Source organism: Bombus pascuorum, chromosome 11 (assembly GCF_905332965.1).
Source record: "Bombus pascuorum chromosome 11, iyBomPasc1.1, whole genome shotgun sequence".
Classification (NCBI taxonomy): Eukaryota; Metazoa; Arthropoda; class Insecta; order Hymenoptera; family Apidae; genus Bombus; species Bombus pascuorum.
Genome location: NC_083498.1, coordinates 9,675,227 through 9,693,766, shown reverse-complemented (window position 1 = coordinate 9,693,766; position 18,540 = coordinate 9,675,227). Strand labels below are relative to the sequence as shown.

Here is an 18,540-nt window from a genome sequence, read left to right as displayed (position 1 = left end):
TCCAATAGAACAAAAGGGGATCGTACATAATTCAATAAAATAATATAAAACAAAAAATGTTGTGCATCTATTATTTTCTTATAAAAAAAGAGAAACTTTTGGGACAGCCTAATGTAATATGTGATACAGAAAGAACGAAAGATATGACATTGCGAATATAGCGAAAGTCGGTATATAGACATATAATAAATAGGTAAATACAGGTAATAAATAAATAATAAATAATACAGATCGCGAAGTACTAAATTAGACTGAGAACGAGAAGGAGACAAAAGACAAAAGGAGGATATTGACACCGACACGACGCACTCAGAAATCACAGGCGTGGAATCATTAAAACTATCCAACAGCTGTTAGTTTATTTAGTTTCAAATTTTACTTTTATCAAAAAAGATTCAAATATTCGAATTAACAAACTGTTGTATAATAGTACAAACATTTACATTCGTAAAATATTTCTAAAATTTGCACGAGATGCGAGGAAATATATTACCCCGTGGAGTATTAATATCGAAAAGTTTTTGTACTGGGAAGTGAGATACCATTAATCATATACGTAATAAACAAACTGCGGATTTTCATAAATCTGTAGGAAATCTGAAACTGTAAAGTTACACCGAATGCACATAATATGAAAAAATATATAAAATATTCAAATTGCTTTGTGCAATGTTTCGTAGGAAAAACAATCTTTTCCCGAGGCCTTACTTCTTAACTTCTGACCAACTTCGTAAAAATTTGCATAAAAGTGCGCAGTCCAATCGTAAATCTTCACTCTCTTTATTCTGCGCGGCTCTAGGACATAACATGATATACAAACCTCTTTATATCCCACAAGCATCAACAAATACTACTATTACACAGCTTAATTTATAACTTCCTCGTATCATACAAACGTCAGAAATCCAAAGTAAAAAATGACAAGAAAAGAGAAATATACGAATCGTCGAAGCGAAGCGTACGATCGGTCCAAGTGTTAGAGACGCAGAAACCGGTGCGTCGGTTGCGAAGAGAGGCCGTGGTCTGAGCGACACTTCCGGGGATCGCGAAACAGGGAAAGTGAAGATCCACGTGGGCGCGAACGTGGCGGAAGCGGAGGCAAAAAAGGCGGCGCGATATCAACGTAGAAACGTGGTTCCGTGGACGCTACCGAGACGACAGAATGTATCGAGTGCGGCCTATTTGATCGGGAGGTGGCAAACGAGTACCGAAGAGTGGGAGTGTGGATTACGGGAGTGGAGAAGGAGACGGGGAAGAAGGTAAGAGAGGGCAGGTAGGCGCGTGCCACTTAGCCCACCAAGAAACGCGGTCATAGCCTCGGCACGTCTGACTCGTCGCGTCGGCCCGATCGGCCCGCTCACAATCAGAACCGAGCACCGTTCCACGCGGACCTTTCGGTGCTCTCGCGAGTCCTTTTTCTCTCACCCACGCAACACGACGCACGGTTAGAAGTGTCTCCTGTTGGCTCCGTGGACTTTACTTACTGGAGAGCGAGAGAAGAAGAGAGAAGATCGAGCAAAATTAGAGGATATATACACTGCTGATCAAATGTTTTGTGATTTGGACAGTTATGATATTTGGTTCAAAATTTGACCGTTTATGTACGGGGACATTTTCATAAATCGTTCTCTCCAGAGGCAAATAAATGACAGAGATAAATGCAATATCATTATCGATACAATGTGTAAGTAAATGTCACTTAGAAAGCACGTTGGAACTGATCCAGCCTCCGCAACTCCGAGCGTCAATTTCGAAGAGCATTTATCATCGACTGAATGCAACACGATTCTTAATATGTTATATACAGACAACAGAACGCCGATTTACACGCGTTATAGCGAATGCTGCATTGTCTAATAGATCAATGATTAATTTAAAACCACCCTATATGACAAAGCTGTACGAGTAACAATAAAGCTACGAATGAAAATCATTGGTATCGCATTTCCAATCGCATGTATCGATATGGTAATGATTAAAGGAGGATCATGACAAAGTAATCTTGATAGAAATCGGGATGAAATGGGACAGTCGAGAGTCGGCGAATAAAGAACGCACGCGAGTGATCCACTCTCTCCCTGTATCCACCTTTTTCTTTCTATTGTTACGCATGACGCGCTATCTCTGTCGACGCGTTATCACTGATTAACAGATCGAAATAAGAATAGGCATCGCCTTTTCTGTTTCTTTTTCCTTTCTTCCCTTCCGACTGATCGTATCTGAATTCTCTGTTGATCCGTGAAAGCACACGAGAGAAAAACAAGACCAACCAAAATTTACTGACGCGATGTGCCAAACACGACTCCTTTCAGCTCGAGGAACAGGATTACTCTCGTGGCTGACTACGTACACCACCGCTCATGAGTATCTGGACTCTGAATTTCATAGATTTCTGGCAACAATACGTGAATCGTCGAAAATACGAGTCTACAAATAAATGGGGAAGATCCATGGAAAATTAATTATCAACCGAGTCATTCCTTAAACGTTCGAACACTTTTATGATCGTGGAATTAAAGATGAATAAGGAAAGATCAGTATCAGTTAAGACGATTTTAACAAATAAATTTTAATTAATAATAATACGCAAAAGTAAAAAAGTTCCTTAAATAGAAAATTATCCTTTTATCAAGCGGAACAATAAAGTAATAATATCCTGTGAACACCGTCTTGACAGGATTAAGACCAGTTCCAAAACTTCGTAAAAGCGCCATACAGACCCCAAAGAAAGCAAAAGGCCTTTGTAACTTCGGCTCCATTTCTTTCTACCTCTAAACACGCTTTTCATCGAAGAAGCTCGAGGGGATCTTTTTATACGCGTCCAAGCGTAAATCTCTTCGTTCACGAAGAATCTGGCCAGATTTATTCGAGTACGATATAGAAATGCACCAAGTAAAATACTTAACAGCTGGCGTGTTAGCATCGTCGAACAACTTCGACTCGACGCCTTCTTTTTTTCCAGTCTGTTCGAATTTGCTTCGTGTCCGTTGTAAAGAATAAATATACGAGCTAGAGGATGAAGAACGACGAGAAGTTAGACAAGAAGGAGCTTCCGAGTTTGCTTTTTCCGTCTTTGGAACTTGATTTATGTTAGAGGAAATATGCTTGCATAATGTAATATTTTCATTCATTTGAAATTTACTAAGTTATTACATACAGTGGCTCGAGAAAGTATTCATACACCTATCACACAATTCTTTTATGAATATATATTTGTGTATTATGTGCGTTTTTGACATTTCGTCTATACTGTGATGATATATGTCTATCGTGACGATGACAGTAAAACTTAAAACCAACCCGAAAATGTATATAGAAATTACACGATATTTATTACAAACACTTAGCGAAAGATTGGTATGTATACAGCGTGAACAGTAGTCTTAAACATACAATTAGTGCTATAGATGGTCTCACTAAATATTGTTGTCTATTAATATAGCGAATAATTGATTGCTCAAATACTTCGGTGATCTTTAGGAAGTGTACGCTTCCAATAAATATCTTGTAACTTCTATAAACATTTTCAGATCCGCTCGAAAGACAAACGTAATCACGATAGCCGTGTTTACAGTGCTAATGAGATTTCAAAATGTTTCGTATAATGTATAAAAAGTTGCTAGGAGTGTTCGTGAGTCACCGTATATTATTAGTTTGAAAGGTTTCACCGCGATGATTAAGATTAATTTAATCGGAAACTGTAGAAGAATATTAATGACAAAGATACGAATACTTGTAATTAAATGTAAATTCACAGGATCGTAGCGTTAAAAATATCGACTACCAGAAGACTCTAGTAAAAGCACTGAAAGCTGCCGAGATTTCTCCCAGAGATGAACAGAACTCGAACGAAGAAGAAAAGAGAACGTGTAACCTTCTTGAGCATAAATTTCGAAATTCCCGCGGTTGAAAAAGGGACGAAAAACGCGGCAAGATACGGAGTAGAGCGCAGCTGGCGCGAAATGGCTGGGAATATCGTCGAAGTGGCCCAGGGGCGTAACCATTGGTGGGTCGTGGCCAAGAGAGAGAGAAGATTCCTATCGCGGAGAAGTTTCGACTGGACGAGAGAAGGTCGCCGGTTTCACGAGCTGCCGCTCTTTTACGGGCCGACGACGACGATGGGTTGCCCCCGAAACCCTCATACCTCGATGCGCCGAGGTAGAGAGATATCTCCTTTTCCGCGGTTTTCTCTAATTGAACTAGTTCTCGGGATCCTCGGCGACGTTTCGAGGGCCCTGCCCTCGTGTCGTAACGCGGTGGCCACTCGGTCGAATCGTTACTAATATTATACACAGGGCGTTGCAAAACGTAAAAGATTGCAGTAACTGGAAGGAAAAGGATTGGAAAGACTAACGCCTCTTCCATTGAAATGTTATTTATTTATTTATGAGTTCAAATATTGGAAAGAATGAAAGTTACCATTAATACCATTGGATACTATGAAAGCTACTGAAACTACAAACTTCATATTCGAAGTAACTTGCATAACTGTTGGAGTAATCTGAAGTAGTTTTTAGAATTTAACGACTAACGACTAGCCTAAGCAAAACAGAGAACTGTTTCGTCTACTAAATATTACAACTAGTAGGTATTCTGTTTTGATTTTTTAAAAATGATTGCACACTGCATTTATATTCTGCACATTTCCGAACCTTCGAATTTGCTATAAATGCATAAAATATATGCAACGCACGGATGATCTTCCCTTGGAGAATAAATCAAAATGATGATCTTGCTATAAGACACCACTGGCAATAAGATTTTAAAAATGTATCGCATCGTTGAAAACCTGATATCGGGAAGTATCAGACTGCCGCGAAATAGAACGATATCGTGGGTCGATTCTAAACTGAACGCATCGTTTTCCGTATCCAATTATTCTGATTTCACCTTTGCGCCTCGGCTAGCACCGAGAGGCCGAAGTTTCGACCCTGGTGCTTTCACCTCCGGAAAACACTTTCGCCTAGTAGGAGGAAGCCAAGCCTGCTCCTCTTCGGGATTTTCAGCGTGACGTTCAGATCCGCATTTTCAGGCCGAACGCGTCGATATCCGCCGAACAGAGAACGATTGAATATTCAACGCGAAAGTGCCTCCCAAAACGAAATAACCGTATGGAAAGGGAGAAATTGCAAATCCGACGACGAGTATTTACATAATTTACTCGCGAAAATCCTCCAATATCTAATATACCATACAAAATGTCGATTGTCAATAAAAACGTATAAAGATTCGAATGTAAACGAAAAGATGGAACTGTCCACTTTCAGTAATATTATACAGTGTATAGCGACTCTTATTGTTTTGATTCATAAATTGTATCGACCACTCCTACTACGAACATCGCGAGAAAGCGCGATGAATCAAATATATATATATGTGTGTGTGTAAGTTATCGGTAGTGCTAGCGTTAAACGATATTTTTTGACACAGAGACGTACTCGTAACCTCTGTTGAAGATTCGTTACGAAAAGAGAGAGAGAGAGAGAGAGAGAGATAAAGAAACAAAGAGATAAAAATGAGACATGCAGAAACTTTCTCGACAGACTGAAATTGCTCCGCGAGACGAGTATGGGTGTCGACACGGCACCGAACGTAAAGAGAGAATAAACGGACGTGTTTGATCGTGGCCATAGAGAATGAACAGCATTAACAGTAACGTAATCGGTCCCTCTCCCGTTCGTATATCTTTTTCGAAGACGAGGCGATGTCCTACATTTGTGGCACGAGGCTCCCACCGTGTCTGGTTGCCCCTCTTTTCCACCGGTTCCTGGCCCCGGTTATATTTAGTCGATATTTCATCCGTTTCACGCCGAAGCCGGTTAAAGCTGATTATTGCGCCAGGTCGAGGTGGCCGTTCAAAGAGGACGAGTTTTTCGATAGCTTTGCCGAGACGCGCTACCTCTGCGCGAAACCGATCCTACGATTGTCCTAGGAACCAACATGGCAACATCGCGAGTAAGTACGTTGGGATAACTAAGCGTCTAATGCGATCACTGAGTTTTAATTATATCTAGTATTTATTAGTAATCGTTACAGATATTGCATTATTGTTAACCAATGCAAAGCTTGAGACAACTAGTCTTGGCAACTTGAAGCAACTAGTTACCAATTGTGAATGATAAAGTTTGAGTTAGATTCCTCGAAAAAGAAGCCTCCAATTATCATTATATAGTCATTTCTCAGAAAAATGAGAATTTCGAAAAATATTGTTACCAAGTCCAATTATCCATCAACCTTTACCTTCCTAAAGAAAAGTCCCAGAAGTCAATCCGTCAATTCCCTCATGCGCAAAAAAAGTTGCCTTAGAAAGTTCAACTTTTGCCTTACTAAACCAAAATCTTTGTCGAAATAAGTCTTCGATCCCCACAGATCAATTTCCAAACTCCTCGCTACCATTCTCCCAACATTCAACTCAAAACCCAACAACTATACGATGAAGAAGATTCCCTACCCTGTAATCTATCTCTCAATAGTTTCTTGTTCACCAATAATCTCGACCAATCCCGTATCAGGAAAGTTATCGCGAACGTACGAAACGAGCTATCCCTCCGGGCAGTTCGGGACGCGGGCAGTCGGAAAGTTTAACGAAAGACGATTTCGGTGTCCCACCACCCACGCGACCAGGGCGAACACGATAAAAGGACGAAGAGGCAGAGAACCACTTTAGGTCAACGATGGGTGAAGTAGGTGCGAGTTAGGTTAAAGTAGGTAAATAGCCTGCCGGTGACCCGTCACCTGCGTTCTCGTTCTATCGAGAGCAACGTCTCTCAGTGGGAGGGACCCAACAGAATGAAGATAGTCTTCCCCACTCTGATTCACGTTCGTATACACACAGTCGTGTACACGGTGCAAGCGTTTGATCGTGGTAAGCTGGTTGTTCTTGTTCCGGTAGGAATGTAGGAATAGTCGCTACATATAGACAGGGATCTGATCAACTTTTCGCCTATTAGTGCGACCTGACATGCAAACATTTCTCTATGTGTAGGTTACATTTGTACAACGTCTTAGCGAAATGGTACAATTTGAAGGAAGGTGAATGTATTTGGTTGATTGGAAAGTTCTGTCGCCAGATTTTGTTTGTGTATTTACAACTTTATTTGACAATTTTTATTTTTATCTTTTATTTAACCTGCAGTTGATCGAGTTACGTAGGATGAAAATTTTTGTATCTACATAATTGTTAGACGTCAGTAAAATGTTCTTGTTGATGGAGAAACGACAATTGGAGAAATTAATTGCCGTTGAAAATTTAATAAAGCATCTCAAACGTTGCATATTTAAAAGCTCTTCGGTTTTGACATCTGACAAGTTTGAAGGAAATTCCTTGGTCGATTCTAACACACCGTACGATATTACTTCACTGGAAGACCTATAATCACTGTTGATCAATCCCATTGCATCATCAATTCCCCCACGACGAGTCACTTTTCCGTAATCATTAATATCGAAACAAGTAATCAGACGTTCCATTCCCGACACTGATCCTCTCCAAAGGAGGTTCAACCAGATGCATCAGGCTACTGAATGATTTATCGGAAGACGCCAGGAATTGCCTCTCTATTATACCGTAGACGGACTCTCTCTCTCTCTCTCTCCCCCTCTCTCTCTCTATATTAAGTCACCTGTGTTCATTATCCCGATAGGTCCGCACGAGCGTGATCTCCGGTTTTTCTTTTTTCGATCAGCGTAGCGGTATCGACGAACTTTATGCCAGCGATGCTGGCCTGGTTTCGTTGTTAAGCTGCCTCCTAGATACACAAACTATTAATCTGTTAACCTACCTGCCAGCTAGCGGCCGCTTACGATCGCCGCGCGCTCGTATCGACCGACCTAGACGAGAACACGACGATCCTAGTACTGATGGCTAATCGTTTCGTTGTTACAGTTGGATACCAACAGGTTTTCCCCATTTGAATTTGTAACGAAGCAACACAGCAAATTTATGGATTACACGAAAATCCTGAAGAATCGTTTTAAATTGTATCTGACCTTAGACCTCTGACCATGGCATTAACTTGTTGCGATACGGGGACATTTTCTTGATACCAAGGTTCTTCTCGTTTCGAATTGGTAGCGAGGCGGTTTAAAAAGTGGCCACAAAATTTGCAGTCTGCATGAAAATTCTGAATAGTTCTATAAAATTTCTGTGGTTCATTTAGCTATTAAATATTGAACTCTTTGTATTCCGAAGATAATTTAAAGTACCATTTTCATTAAAATACTGCTACCAGAAATTAAGTCAAAGAATCAATTTATACAAACAAAAAAGTCATACAGTTTGTGATAAGCATTGAATGTTTCATTAAATTTAAATCAAACTAGACTATGCACTCCTATAATGAAATGTACGAGGGGTTTCTATATGAGACTTTTATAAAAAAAAAAAATGTAAGCCCACAGTAGCTTGCCAGTATTAAGCACGAAACGTAACTTTTTCCACTTGTTAAGATTTCAATTTACACTTTAGAAGAATGCAGAGTCTTAAAATATGGGTAATTAGAATACTAAAACGGCATTCCTAACACGACTTTTACGACACTTTTACGATCTCGCGCTGGGTAGAAAAAGAAACGATATTCTCGGTGTCTAAAGAGTAATAAGAACCTCTAAAACGCTTCCGTTTAAAAAAAAGGACGCCCCCCTCGAGCAACGATTTAAAATCCTGTAGATTTTGCGCACTGGAGAGTCGCTCGTAATTAAATGAACTACATTTCGCGACTGTGTCGTTGTGCTCGCGTATGCACACAAACGAACAGTAACCCCGTTTACGAGAGAAACTCTTTCGCCTGATACCCTGTGGCCCGCGACACAGTGAATTATCGTTTTAGAACGTACTCCCGGCTTAATTAAACAGAAACGGAACCTACTTTCCGAATTTTCGAGCGGACACCGGCGAAAAAACATTGGACTGGTTTGAATTCAATGGCAACGCGTCCGGGGTGGAAACGAACCAAACTTTTCTCCCTCTCTGGACTTTGTTTTAGAAACGAACAGTTGAAGCGGTAAACAACGTAAGTGCCAAAAAGAGTAAAAGACGAATCTTTTTAGAAATTTCGCAGCGAGTCGAGAAAAGATGAAAGTAAGAGAATAATTTATTATAACTTTTGAGACTAGTGCAAGATATTGATCGTAATCAATGACTCAATCTGGTCATTAGACCGTGACTGGAAAAAATCAGTTGTTTGTAAAAAGCGAACAGTCCGTCGTTTATCACTTCAACTTCTCGAATAGTGGAATGATTAATAAACATCACTCGTGGAAAGACTTGATGATTTCCTTTCTCGTCCTCAGGAAGCGACATTGATGAGTAAATTATTTCCATGTATGTAAATGGGAAAGGAAGAAGAGGAAAATTATATACATATATATACGGTCTTCTTTTTCTGAAATTCATAACCTTCCTTTGCAAAAGAGTACTGGATTTGCTATGCTTGGATTGCGTTAAAAAATTCGGGGTTTCTGCGATATAAACACATTCGATATACATGTCTACATACATGTACCATACAAATAGAGAGCTAAAAATGTGCTAGTAAATTAGAACTTCAATTCGCATAAAACTAGACTTAGATACGCTCTTAGGTCAGGGACAGAACAACAGATCGATCAGATCGTACACTGTACCAACTGTGTGCAAGGTCTGCCTGCAACATACGCATGTTCAAGGAGCAGAACAACACGTAAGCCAAGTGTTTGCACGTCGCATCGATTGAAATTGTTCTTCGCACTGTTGGGGCGCAATTAAAAATTTATCAACGATCTCACGAATAGCCGCAACGCGACACGATTCGTAGACAAAACAAGGAAAGATGAAAAGCCGATTTTTCACTTTGCTCCCGCGAGGTTACACGACCAAAAGTTAAAGGCGAGTACCATGACAAAAGATTACATCGTGTAGGTATATACTTTGAACTCTGAACTTTGAACCTTTCTCTTCCCTTCTCTCAACTACTTTATCTTCTTTGTATATCGTTTTTTCTCGCCATTCTTTCTTTCCTTTTCTCTCTCCGTTTATTCTTTCCTTTTCGTCCTTCCTTTCCTTGTCGCCCTTTCATTTTTCTCCCTCCTCCTTTGTTCTTCCTCCTTCTTTTCTCTCGCTATAAACTTTCCCAGCAATCCAACGAAATAACACACCGTTATCAATGTTATAAGACTCAGTCATCGTTCACCTCCATCTCGATCTCATCAATCGGTCAAACCCGTTTTCTCAAAAGTTTCACAGAGCTGAATCTATTTTATCGTGTAGAGTCGCTCCTTCTTCGCCGATTTTCTCGTCACGCGGCAGCCTGTGCAAGAAGAGCGAAAGATAAAGAGAGGAAAAATCGAGGGAGGGCCGCCGGGAGGAAGATGAAATACGAAGAGGAAGCGGAGCTAGCCCGGCTAGCACGGACCGATCGATAGAAAACACGCTGGGCGCGTTCGCGTGTAATGAGGAAGTGTTCTCTCGCAAACAGTTACAAGTGGAGTAGGTTACGTAGATAAGTCGTCACACATACGGCCGTGTGTAATTCTCTCCTGGCGAGTGGGCATGTGGGCTCTCTCGATACCGAGCCACCGCGACCGACATTACAGGTGTAATATGCAACGTAGCCAGTTACATTTACTCCGGAAAGGGAGACGAGGCCTCGAGAGAGAAGAGGAAGAGAGAGAGAGAGAGAGAGAAGCTGCAGTTTAACGTCGATGGAAAATGGATCGACCGATTCAGGAGACCAGGCAAAATTGCCCCGAGTCGCTTCGACCCGGGGAATCGATCGTGCAAAAGCATATCGGTGGGGACTTAATGTTTTTGGATAATTGATTTTTTCGTCTGCGTGAATTCGTTGATTTATCTTTTCTCCTTGAGATAAATAAATTCGTGGTAATAACTGAGCTGCGGACTTTTACGCTCTTATGGGAATTTCGGAGATACAAAAATACACAGAGCGCACATACCACCAAAAATATATTAACCATATACATATAAAAGTAATAAAAATATAAAATGTTTATCCAATGTTTCACCTATTGTGATTGACCTGATTGGGTTCAATATACGATATCTAAAGTATCTAAAGTATAAAATATCCAAAGTAGAATGAAATGTAGAGCGAAACAAATCTCCGATTAGGTTCCATTTCTTTAACCGTACTCACAAAAATTTAAATCTGCATGCGTATCCACAGTCTCATGGGAAATCTTGTCTCTTTCAGACGTTAAGTACCAATTATGAAAATGAGAAGTTTAGAAAAAGTTAGCCGTTGAAAGATTCATTTACAAGGTGCATCTCAGTATACAGTCAACGTTTGTATATCTAGCGACGTTGCTAAAAACCCAGCAAAGCATTCGTATATTTAATAAGTGATAGCGTACGTTCGTTTATGTAGCTATGTTAATGTTCTTGAAAAGTGCACACGTTTAATCTCGTTACACCTACGTCAATTTCATCATCTTATGTTGAGTAGCTGATGCGTTTATTTAGGTTTTTGGGTAATAAGATTTGCTGACGTGTCATAACTGAAAGTGGAACAGATGACCGCGATTTTCTGTATGAAACTTAATAAATTTCCAAGTTAAACGTATCAAACGCTGGAATCGCTTTGTCAAAATTAACAACGTTTGGATGATGCAAATGTTGTTAACCAAATTTTCAGAGAATCCGAGAGATTCTCTCACAAAGGGAAGGAAAGTAGAATACAGGGGAAAAATGTTGAAAAATATTACAAAGGAAATTTAAACGTGATTTCAGGAAGAGAACTTTTTAATTCTTTTCATTCGTAATAAAATGCTTTCACAAGCTGACACGGTTTACCTTAATTAGATTATAATATTAATGAAAATGTATTTAATAATACATTTCTGTAATGTTTATTGTATCAATTTGTTATTAATTAATTAGCCTACGCTTACTTGGTCACTGTATTGTCATATTTTGTATATTAATAAATTACGAAGCTAATTTGTACACAAAATATGCAGAATAATGATACTTTCCAGATTCCAACAGTTACGCTTTTATTTATTAAAATTGTTTATCGTATTGTGATATTTTCAGCAGAATTTGATGTTTCTTCACAAATAGAAAGAAGACATAAATGTTACTTCCTATGATATTAATCTTCTTTCGGAGAGTTGCAGTTTCAGGAAACGATAAGGTTCAGAATGCTAACGGGATAAGAATGTCGCATTAGCGCGAAGTAGATCTGATCTTCGCGAAGCGAAATAATTGAAACGAGAGAAGTTCCGTTCCAAAATTACGAGGTATAGCAATTAGGAAATTGGAGAACATGGAAATATAGAGAACACTGAAAATGTAAATTCGAACACTTTCGCGATCCGTTTCGAACTCGGGAATTAGAGGAAGATCATTTGAAAAGTTGAGAATCAAAGATCCGAAGGCTGAAGGATTTCGAAATCCGAAGATTCGAAAATTTGAGACTCTGAATGTTTAAACCTCAAAGATGCGAAGATCGAAGAGTACAAAAATCGAAAGATACGAATATTTGAATATTGCAAGATTCTGAAATTTGAAAATAGGAAGACTTGGGAATTTGAAAATTCAAAAATCCAAAGGTATACAACTTTGAGAACTCTGAAATCAAAGATAGGACAAATTGGATCAAAGAAGCAGCTCGCGTACAAACCAAAGTAAAATCCCTCTATGTACTATCAAAAGCCTTTGGTCTGCGCATTACATACGCGTGCCTAATGCGCCTATACGTGTTCTCGCGTTTTATCAGAACATATCGGTACAGTGGCAGCGATGGATCGCATTAGGCTTGGCGTCGGGAGTCGCGGGCGGCGCGCGCGTTTTATAAATCCTAGATGAAACGTTTCCTATCGGCGTTATCTGAATTGGACGGTGACCTGTGCTCAATAGAGGTGTACAGAAAGGCCAGCGCGCAGCGGCGAACGAAACGAGGCTTTGGTTTGGATATCAAACTGGCCAGCGCCTGTTGATATTAGCATTTATTTATATCTCCTGACCTCAAATATGTGTAACGTGCTCTCCCCCTCTACTCGTGACTCGTGACAGGCTTGGCTATACAGGCACGCCTCCGTTTTCGAGGTTACGTGCGAGCTGATATCGAGTTCCATCAAATTTCGTCGATGCCGTAACATCGGTGTCTCTTCGCAGTGATAACGCGGACGTGGTTTGCGCGGAACCATTCGCACGCTATCGCGCCAGTAACGTTCGGTCACACTATACTTTCCAGCTTTCCATCAAGGACATCCTTCTTCCCAAAACGTTCACCATTTTTCCTTAAACTCATCTCTTGTTCTAGGAACATATTGGTACACGCTCGATCGACGAAGCTGAATGAGAAGATTTAACACTCACGAGGACAAGATGACTGTAGCTGAGCGTCTGTTCTTTTTTAGATCATACAATATCGACTATCTACGTATTAATACGAATATCAATATCGTAAGACAATTCTGTACACGGTTCTGAGAATCCTTCAAAATTTCTAAATATGCACTTGTGAAAGAATTAAATAATAGGAGTTTCGTTCGTTACGGGCGACTCATCTTCGAGAGAAGTCTGAATTTTTATTCCCTTTCCACGACTTTACTTTCAGCTTATATCCAAAACTGTTATATCCAATCGATGGGGAAACTATCGTGTAGGTTATTTGTAAAGAAGGCCGAAGATGGCCTAAACTATATCTTATAACAGGATACTGCCTCAAGGGTAAAAGACGAAGGGGAGCGACTCGAGAAAATAAGGTCTATTGACGATTCTAGAGAGATTTCATGGAGGTGGGCGATATCTTTTGTTAGACGAGTTTTATGACGATATCTTATAGCGTGGTAGTCGATTGGCAAAATATATTGGTTAGGCTATTGTTGCTGAGATTCACTGCTTATTTGAGAATTTATCGGAGACTGGATTAAGAAAGTACGAGAGGAAAATTTTCGTTGGATCTTGCAATTCGACAATTCATCGATTCACGCTATCACATCCAATTATAGTTTTTAACCTTCGGTTTTAATTCTGCAGATTAACCTCGGATTTAGATATTACTTAACGCGGTACTACAGAGACTTTACTAATTAACGCCTAGCCAAATGCATAATAAAGATATTACGATGTATGTGATTGAAAGAAAATGTACACTGGTTTACAAATTGAAGAAGAATTGGCATACGAATGGGTTATGAGAGCGTACGAATCCGTACGATTACACAGCGACTTCATAGCGAAGCAACATTATCTCTCGGTAGATGCGCGCCGCCAGAAAAACCGTCTCGTACAATGAAGTATTCAGAGGCGGCTAATGTGGAACAGAAGGAAAGCCACGATCGTGAAACCGGCGAGGATAAGTAGAATAGCAACAGTTATTCCAAAACAGATCAGCAGATAAACCTTCACCAGTCATGTTGGTCACAGCGTGAACCGCGCTGGTGAACGCACCAGAGAATCGAGTTCCTTTAGTTCGAGCCGAACAATCCTTCGTTCTTGCAACTAAAATTAGCATGATCCACGATATCGGGAATAATGTCGAAATTCTCCATTCGAGATCACTTCAACATTTTGCTCTGGTTACGTTCTCCTCGGAATGTTAGATACCGTGCACGATTTTCTAATTAATCTTCCGTGAACGATTTTATCTTCTTAATTTTTCTAGTGTTCCAGACTTTCAAGAAATCTGTGTAAGTCCTGAGATATTTATCAATGATATTGTGAAATCGTGTTCAAGCCACATGTTTGTCATCTTCTGTGCAAGAAAAATATTCAAGGATTAAATTTCCTTCGAAATCACTAAAATATGGAATGATGAAATTTTTTAAATAATTCTCTAAATTAGCGATAAATGTAACGATAACCGATAAAAGGAACAAAGATTATTTTCAAAATTTATTTAGGATAGCCACATAAAGAAGGTAGCAAGTAGGGTCGATAAGAACGCAGGCTGTTGAACAAAAGATCTCCCACTGAAGAATATTCTTCGATGTATACAGCTTCCAGCCATTTTAGCCAACAGAAGGAACACGAGCCAAGCGACGTGTCCTTTAGAGCACACACTACCGATCCTTCGATCCCTTCCTGCCATAAAGGAAACTTTCCTTTCCGCTTACTTCCATAGCCAGCGGACTAGGGTGCTTTCGAACTTTCTTTGTACCAAACAAATACCATGGAATCGTCTTCGAGGTTCTCCTTCGGATATTCTACTTATACACGTATTTTTAAAACTACCTGGACTCGTTTCGCCAGACGGTATATGGCAGCAGGTTTCTAACAGCACGTTCTCGCCGGTATGATTTACTAAATCTGCAGAGCTTTCGTCTCGACGCGTACACGAGATCGAATCAACGTCTACAGGATTTCAAATCGAAATATTTCAAGCAGAATGTTCGTTTGCGTATAATCGAACATATACAGAACGTATGTTGCGCTACTATATGAGCCTCTCTGACGCTTTTGTTCATTTATTAATTTCATCATACAAATACACGATAAATGTTCAACTCCATCTACGAACCACAAATGTATCGTTCTATTCGTTCTTAATCGTAAAGAATGATAAAGTAAATACGTATGTATTTAATAGTAATCCCAAGTCCACGGATAACGCAACGAATAATTTTATTATCTTCAAATAACAAAAACGTTCGTCGTTTAATGAGTTTAATCGATAGGCCATTATCGTATCGGCGGGTATCTTCGATTCCCCGGCGTCGAATTCGCCTCATTTTTCAGCCACTCGATTTAATTAAGGTTATCTGTGGCAGCGCTCGTAAAGCAGCAAAGATAACAGATCGTTTTGCATAAAGATAACTTAATATGTACATACTGAACGCAGCGCGATTTAACCGAGACGAACAAAGAGAGAGAGAGAGAGAGAGAGGGAGGAGGTAACAATCTGTGTCGCCGGCTAATTAAGAGCAATCCTTATCTTTGGTATCGCGCTTGTTTGCTTGGCGTTCGGTGTTCGAAATAGCATTACCGAAATTGAAGTTCCAGCATCTAGAGAATAAATTAACGTTTAACATACTCATGTTAATCGAGAAAGAAAGAAAGGAGGCGCTGGATGAAAACTTTACATTAAGAAGCATCGAAAATTATTTCGCTGACCTCGCTTGAGAATTGCTTCGAAAGTATATTAATCGATATGCTCGTATATGATTTTATATCGAACTTTATGCATCGAATGAAACGTTGTATGAAGATTATTAACACCTTCCATCCTGAAATTCTGATTTACTTCTTTAATTCTATTTTAAGCACTTCGGCGACATTTTATATAAGCGTTGGTGCTCTTAAATATTAAAATACCTTCTCGAGAAATTGATTACTTTCGTCAGTGTATAATAATAAAAGTGTCAGCCTAAATTGGTTGAAAAAGAGAAAAACTGCTGTTCGAACCTACTAAAGCTCTTTCTATTCTCTAATATCATTTACCAACCACAAAGATATGCCTGTCTCTCTCTTTGAGAACCGTTAGCTCTTATGACTAATCGTTACTGAAAGTTGTAGCAGACTAAACGCCCACGTTTCTTTTATATCAACGATCGAGAACCCGACGATTATAATACCGAGTCACGTTTATAGCGTGAATTGTAATTCTAATGTGACAAAACGCGATCTTAAACTGGCTATCAGCCTCAAGTTTTATTTCCCTATTGTCGCTTACGTTATCATTAAAACGTAGATTTCTTTTAAAAATTTGACAAATAGAAGGACGCAAGATAACTCGGTATAAAAGAACGCTCTAAAAGAGATTAAAAGATGTAAATTTAAAAAGCAAACACGCTCGCTAATAATATTAAAAAAAGAATCTATCCATAAAACAAAGAATCGCGCTAAGAACAGTTCAAACAAAGACAGAACAAATAAATTTATTTTAACAAAAATTTAAGTGAATCTAAAGAACAAACGAACGCTCTGAGAAGATGTTAACAAAAAGCAATAAGCACTGCACAAATACAAGTTTTCTAATCGATGTAAAACACGCACACAAATAAATTTTTAAAAAAAGAATAAAAAGAGATAATCCAGAAAAAAGGAGGCGCAAGAAAAAGGCATAAGAAACTAAAGTTTCGCGAACAACAATGAGCATCGTGTCTAAGATCGGGACTAAATAGATGCGTGAGGTGGGGGGATCCTTCGCAATGTGGACATCCTTGGCATAAGCATAGAAAGCTAGAAAGCCTCGGCGGCGGCAGAGACAATGATAACCCAAATAGTAAATGGCGAGCTCGGTGATCCGACTTTGTTCGAGAGAAACCTTCTGCTTCGAGCGAATTCGACGACGAATCCGACGTCGGCAGAGGCAAGCCAGACCCGCATGCTCTGTTTTCGGAGAAAGTGCATTTCCGTTCGTGCGTAGGTATACAAGACACCCGTGTGACTCAATGGAAAAAAGCGAAATGTTTCTCTTGGTCTTCGTCGACGATCGACGTAAATGTAACAGAAAAACAGCAAGGGCAACGGGGGGGAGAGAAAGGGAGATAAATCAAAGACGACAGATCTCGACCTCGTTTTCCCTTCCTGAAATTTAACGGCAGGCCGCTTCCCTTATCATGATCGCCCTGAATCTCTCGATGATTCGATAGAAAAACTTTTGGAGAAAGCAAGAAACTTTGGAAGAGTGAGTATTTTCGAAGAAGATTCATTTCTCTTTCAAAATACTTACAGCAGAATTCTTTATACCTGAATATGCTATTAACACACCGTTGTATTTATCATAACATTTACATACTAATTGATTAGATTGAAATATGTATACTTCATATCATTTATTATCATTTGGCAATACTTTCGTATGAATACGAAAATTTGCTAATTTTTAATAATAAGGACCTACTGTAGGAGAAAGTGTTTGAGCAAACTTGTATCGCAAGAAAAATAGTATTTTTATTCCACTAGATACACTACCAAATATTTCTACTTATATTTCTATAATAATAATCTATATAATCTATTAATATTCCTATAATATATCATATCGTCATCTAATAATACGTATTTAGCTAAGAAACACTCGCTGAAGCAAGAACCAACAAAAATGTTACAAAACTTCTTAAAATATCATGTATTGTACGACTGCATTGCTTTCACCCTGTTCAACATGAAAGCCAGCGGACACAATACCACTAAACTCCCAGTCCAATTTCCCTAAACCAACGTGTACAATCGATTGCATAAACCCCACAATCAAATCCAAACTGACTGCACATTATCGACAACCACGTAATTGGAACAACAAGATTGTTCCCATTAATCATCCCCAACTCCCCCTTTCTGTCACAAAAAGCCAACCAAACGTTTGATTCTCAATTCTTCATTCTCGATAGAATATCTTCAATTTCTTCTTAAACAACAGTGGTGTATGTATATATAAATAATATATATTGTGTCTATTAATTAACGTTAATAGCCCGTGAAAAGAATTCAAGAATATTCGTTGCATCTTTCCAATCATACTCTGAAACTAAGAAATCATCCGAATAAAAATAGTATCCGCTGAGAAATTGAACGAGCTATTAATTTACCTGGAGCAAAATCCATATAGTTTTTTAATCCTCTTAAAGTTATGTTTCCACATGACAATTACA

The 18,540-nt window shown here is 39.2% G+C and overlaps 1 protein-coding gene and 1 long non-coding RNA gene across 4 annotated transcripts in view; one reads left to right on the top strand and one right to left on the bottom strand.

The window, feature by feature from the left end:
* LOC132912352 (origin recognition complex subunit 2) overlaps positions 1-18,540 on the bottom strand; it is a 113,593-nt gene that overhangs the window by 76,525 nt on the left and 18,528 nt on the right. The gene's annotated exons all lie outside the window — the stretch shown is intronic.
* LOC132911878 (uncharacterized) lies at positions 5,622-11,852 on the top strand. Its single transcript, XR_009659102.1, has 2 exons — positions 5,622-5,955; positions 10,247-11,852. It is a non-coding gene; the product is annotated as an uncharacterized LOC132911878 (long non-coding RNA).